At 48.2% G+C, this 6,000-nt stretch overlaps 1 protein-coding gene across 3 annotated transcripts in view; it reads right to left on the minus strand.

The window, feature by feature from the left end:
- Positions 1 to 5,022, minus strand: part of PASD1 (PAS domain containing repressor 1) — an 86,388-nt gene extending 81,366 nt beyond the window's left edge. For all 3 annotated transcript variants that reach the window (XR_012160615.1, XR_012160614.1, XM_073358342.1), the window contains exon 1: positions 4,768 to 5,022. The gene's annotated coding sequence lies outside the window, so the exon portion shown is untranslated. The remainder of the gene's footprint in view (positions 1 to 4,767) is intronic.
- Between the last annotated feature and the right edge of the window lie 978 nt (positions 5,023 to 6,000).

Here is a 6,000-nt window from a genome sequence, read left to right on the forward strand (position 1 = left end):
CCTATGTCAAAACTGTTCCTGTGAAGAACAATAATTTATAATTTGCAGCTGGCAATCTTCTAATACTTCTATAGGTCCCTACATACAATCCACAAGAGGTCTGCTAACATGGTTGGATCTGAATGGGAGCAGGGGTAACTTTAAATCTAGTGCCACGATTTACCATCTTTGCACTATATTATGAATCATGTTCAGTCTCCTGAGGACCTTTTAATAGTTACACTGTATTTTGTTAATACTACATTTTGCTTCTCATCCACACCTTATTTCAGGCTCTGTAGAAGGGCTTGTCTACATGACAAAGTTGCATCATTACAATACAGGTGTGATTTTTAAACCAATTTTGTTAAACCAGTGCACATTTTCATTTCAGTGTAATAGTGGGTTATTCTGGTTTCATTTAAGCCACTTAGGAATAAGTTTGAACTAAACCCAAATAAGCCATTTTTAAATGCAAATAAGAGTTGGACCAGTTAAATTACCTCAGTTTAAAAACTGACTGAAGTTGAACTGGTGCAACTTCTGTGCATAGACAAGGCCAAAGCTCTGGAATGAGAAATAAAGTAGGTCAAATTCTGTTATGAACTGCATGCCAGTCGATGCAATTCCACGTACTTCTGTGGAGTGGGCTGTGTGGATGCACGGCAAGTGAACCATGTCTGTGCAGAGGGACAACCCACTAAAACCCAGGATTGATGTGGGATTTAAGTGGTAAATAGGCATTGTGTGGGCCCACTGCATGGACGTGCATTTCATCCAAAGTGCAGGATACAGGGAGCCTATCACCTTTTTGCCCTAAACAGGGGCTAGCCACAACTTGAATCCTTGCACTCATCTGAAATGGACAGCATCACCCTGACAGCTGGCCACAGACAGGAGTGTATGCTGCGCCCCCTCAAGGTGCTCAGATGTTATGGTGATGAAGGTGGTATAAATATTAGCCCGATGGGGAAGAGTTATGGTTGTGCTCCCCCTGCATGCTGGGGTGCATTGGGTAACACTGCACCTCTCTGAGGCACATACCTCACAGACCTCTCCCTCGGGAGGTGTATCTCTGCACCATCACCGACACGGACTTGGGCCTTAAAGGCACAACTGAGTTCCCTGGATCGAATTTTGCTCTCATTTATACACCGCAATCCAGTTGAAGTCACTGAGGTCACAGCAATGCAAATGAGAGCAGAATTTGGTTCAATGGTACTTTAGTGAGGTTACATATGTAAAACAGCAGAATTTGACCTAATGTGTGTCAGATGAATAGGGATGTAAGAATGGTCTCATCAGGTCACAGGGAATAAATGTCAGTGAATTTCTGCATTACTGACTTACCAGATGTTTGGAAGTAGAATGATCTAGCGGTATATCATTTCAATAACACGCGACACACTACTCAAGCCTGGTCTACACAGTTTTGTATTGGTATAGCTATTTTGGCTATGGGGTAATTTTTTTTAATTGAAAGAGTCATACCAGTACAACTCTTAGCATAGATGCAGGATAAAGGTGCCTTACACAGGTATAGCTTATTCCTCATCCCATATAGATAAGGCCCTACCAAATTCATGGTCCGTACTGGTCAATTTCACGGTCATAGGATGTTAAAAATTGTAAATTTCATGATTTCAGCTACTTAAATCTGACATTTCACAGTGTTGTAATTGTAGGGGTCCTGACCCAAAAAGGAGTTGTGGGGGGGGGTCACAAGGTTATGGGGGGGGAGGGTTGCGGCACAGCTACCCTTACTTCTGCGCTGCTGCTGGCAGGGTGCCGCCTTCAGAGCTGGGTGCCGGTCTCCGGCCACCCAGCTCTGAAGGCAGCGCAGAAGTAAGGGTGGCAACACCACAACCCCCCAAAATAACCTTGTGACCCCCCTTGCAACTCCTTTTTGGGTCAGGATCCCCAATTTGAGAAACGCTGGTCTCCCTCGTGAAATCTGTATAGTATAGGGTAAAAGCACACAAAAGGCCAGTTTTCACGGGGGAGGGGGGCAGATTTCACGGTCCGTGATGCATTTTTCATGGCCGAGAATTTGGTAGGGCCCGCCATATAGGAATAAGCTGTATGGGTATAAGTATTTTTATACTGGTCTAAGTGAGTCCACACTAGGAAGGGTGCGCTGCTTTAACTATACCAGTTTGGTTAAAGCAGTACAACTTGTGTGTGTGTATGCAAGCCTGAAGTCTGAATAGTAAAGCATTGCTACCAAATTCTTGTTGCCACTTCTGAGAAGAAGCTGGATTTAATAACAATATCTCTGCTGCTTGATTTTGCTACCAATACCATGCGATTTTTATTATGGACTACTCACATGCCAAAAGTAATCTTTAACCCTGAGCTGCTTTTGAATATGTGGACGCTCAATATGAGTCTTAAACTGGTAAAATCATTTTACACAGTCATATATAGAGCTGCTTGGAAAATAGGAAAAGAATCTGGCACATATTTTTTAACATTTTTCAGTGAAATTTCAATTATTTTCAGAATGTCTCACCAGCTTTACTCACTTACACTAACTCACTTTAGACTCAAAAGCCATATTAACTTTATACTAACTAAAATCAATCAAACTGATATATTTTAATAAGTAAAACAAACAGAACAACCAATAAATTCTTCTGATCCTTTATATATTTTCCATGGTTTCAACTCCTAGCAGTTTTCAGAGCTTCAACTGTAAACAGAGTTAACCGGAGAGATATGAAAGATTCACATCAATATCATTCTAATGGAGGCTCGTTTTACCTTAACTGGTTTTTCTTTAATAACCATTAGCATTACGTCTCTTTTACTGGTGATGAATACTTTTCTCCTCTTTACAGTTTACTATATTTGTCAGAGCCTGGTCTGATAAGAAGTCCATAGTGTTATCATTATTACTGCATATTAGTCCACAGGGTGCTGTGTACCTATAAAATGCCTCTTCTTCTCATGTACACAGAGCCCAAACTGATTTTACTGATCAAGTAACTACTGCAAAGTACTCTGATCTGTAGTTTGTGTTTTTAAAAAAAGCATACAATTTACAATAATCTACGCACAAAAATTCCATTTCAGGCTCTTCAGTATTTGAAATGGTCTTTACAGTATAACCTAGAAATGTGGATTTACCAGCAAGAATATTACCTAGTGTTTGTATGACTCTACAAAGAATAAGTCCTACTTATCATTAACAGTATCCAACATAAGGCACGTTGCTATACCAAGTTCCAGGTATCAGTAGGTACAATCCAGTGAAATTAGGGGAGGAGAGCACAGGTGACTCAGTAGTTTTTGTTTAAGAAATGAAGTGTCTCTTGACATTTCACCATCTACACAAATAGAACATCTCATCTCATTAATTAGATCAATACCTCTGCTTTCACTGCCCAAGACAAAATAAATTCAGGGTAATAAATAACCACACCCTGGTAAATTGATAAAGGATGGTAAATTTTTAATGGCTTTGACTTCAGCCATATAATTTCTGGGGTTACTCCCCAGCTCAGGAATACAACTGCCATCAGAATAAAGCCTTCTTCAATTTAAGTGTCAGTTCTGCCCCCATATCGGACTATGGGATTGCTCTTAAATCTACTTATGAGGGATCTACCTTGAAGACCGTTCAGATGACTGGCAAAGCTGGAAGTGCAGTGGCTCCAATTCTACACAGGATTGTGGAATTTTACAAAGGGCAAATGTTCTATAAAATAGGTATGACACCATGTGAGTCACATAACCTCAGCTTCAAAATGTGTTTCAAATATAAACCATCCAGAGCAATCTCTTTACAATTTCAATTATTAGAAACAATACATCTAGGAGTCATCATTTACAAATCTATATCTCAAACACACTTGGATCTTCACATTCCCTTGCTTTTAATGTAAACAGTTTGCAAAACCAAAAAGCACAATATCTATGTTGGGAGGAGTAACTTTTTAACCTGGATTCTAGATTCTATATATAGGAACATGACTTGGCTTTTAATTTTTCTTCCTGCTGCATGTTACTACTACCAGATTCACAGAATTATAGAAATTCAAAATAGAAAGAAATCCTAGAGCAGATCAATTTTCCTTTCACTAAAACAAACAAAACATAACATAAACCTTGCTCTTTTATTATTTCCCTGCAATGATTTCGCAGCACCATGACACACTGTCATTCCAACTATGCCTGGCATTTGGAACTCATAGGGTCACTCACTTTCACCCCAAAACTGTCCACAGGTAAGTTATGAGTCTCCTCTGCTGCTTCCATGGCTGCCAAATTTAAGCTTAAAACTACCAGAATGACTTAAAAAATATATATATATTCTCTGATTCACAAAAACTCGACTCCATGCCCGGTGTTGTTCTCTCATTTTCACTCTGTGGATTTTTATATTTTTTAAATAAGAGTTTAATTTATGGCTGAAAGGTACATGTTTGAAAGCTAATTGTGGGCTGACTGAAGGTGCCCAGCTTCAGCAGGAGTTTAAGCAGGATTGGTGCTCCGAAAAGTCCTGATTGGAAGGGAACGATTGTCTTGGGGGGTGCCTTGGAGGTGTTCTAAGAGCGGAGCACAGGCCCGAAGGTAGCAGGAATCTGGCCGCCAGGCTGATCTAATTCCCTCCATCCTGCAGAAACTCCTGTGACACACACACCTCTAGGGAAGGGGATGAGTGTCTGGCACCGGCATCTCCCTCGCTCTCCGGCTACCTCTGCAGAGCAAACCCCCCCGCCCTGCGCCCCGCAATGCCAGGAGCCCCCCCCCCTCTCCTCCCGCCCCAGCTCGCCCTGTACCTACCCCGTCTAGGAGGAGGATGCGTTGCCAGGGGCAGGGGGGCTCAATGCCATGCCAGGCGCTCTCCCCGCCTCCAGGGTCACCACAAGCCACCCGGTGCCCCTGCCCAGAGGGAACATGTCACGCGAGTCTCTTCCAGCCACCGCTGCAGCCAGAGCAGGGGGCAGGGGCTCGGCCAGGGCTGGGCTGAGGCGGGCTGCCCCGAGCCGGGCTGACTCGGGGAAACTCACATTTGCAGGGCGAGCTGCCCTGGCTGGTTGTGTAACTCGGCGGCGGGCTTAGCCCGTCCCCCTGGCATTGCACCGGCGCGCTCCCTCCACCCCTCCCTCGGTCCCTGGCACCGGGGCGCGCGCCTGCCGAGCCGGGCGCGCGCCTTGCCGGGCGCGCGCCGCCCAGCTCGGGGCCGGAGCCGCTCGCCCGGCGCGCGCCGCGCCCCGGGAGCGCGCCTGCTGGGAGTCGGGGGCCGGGAGCGCGCCTTGAGGGAATGGCCGGAATGCGCCGGGAAACTGGGGCTCTGCTCCCGGGGGCGCGCTCGGCCGGCCAGCCGAGCCCGGGCCCGGATTCAGGTCCCAAACCGGCTCCTGGACTGCGGGGCCCGCGGGATCGGGGCCCCGGGCTCTGGGCGGGAGGCAGCGGGGCCCAGGGGTTTGCGCGGAGCTAGGCGCTGCAGGATGGAGCCGGGTTTACACGGACCCCGGCTCCAGGGAGCGGGATGTGCAGCAGTTCTGGTGCCTGGACCGGGCAGGGCGGGTGGGGGGCAGCTGGGGGTGCAGGGATCCCGGGCACGGCGGGTGGGGGGGCACCTGGGGAGGCAGGGATCCTGGGCAAGGGCGGGTGGGGGCAGCTGAGGGTGCAGAGATCCCGGCCACGGCGGGTGGGGGGGCAGCTAAGGGTGCAGGGATCCCGGGTAGGGGGGGGCAGCTGGGGAGGCAGGGATCCCGGGCAAGGGCGGGTGGGGGCAGCTGGGGAGGCAGAGATCCCGGGCACGGCGGGTAGGAGGGGGTAGCTGAGGGTGCAGGGATCCCGGGCACGGCGGGTGGGGGGCAGCTGGGGGTGCAGGGATCCCGGTCAGGGCGGGTGGGGGGCAGCTGTGGGTGCAGGGATCCCGGGCAGGGCGGGTAGGGTGGTAGCTGGGGGGGGTGCATGGATCCAGGGCAAGGGCGGGTGGGGGGCAGCTGGGGGGTGCAGGGATCCCGGGCAGGGCGGGTAGGGGGGTAGCTGGGGGGTGCAGAGGTC

Source organism: Lepidochelys kempii, chromosome 9, assembly GCF_965140265.1.
Source record: "Lepidochelys kempii isolate rLepKem1 chromosome 9, rLepKem1.hap2, whole genome shotgun sequence".
Lineage (NCBI taxonomy): Eukaryota > Metazoa > Chordata > Testudines > Cheloniidae > Lepidochelys > Lepidochelys kempii.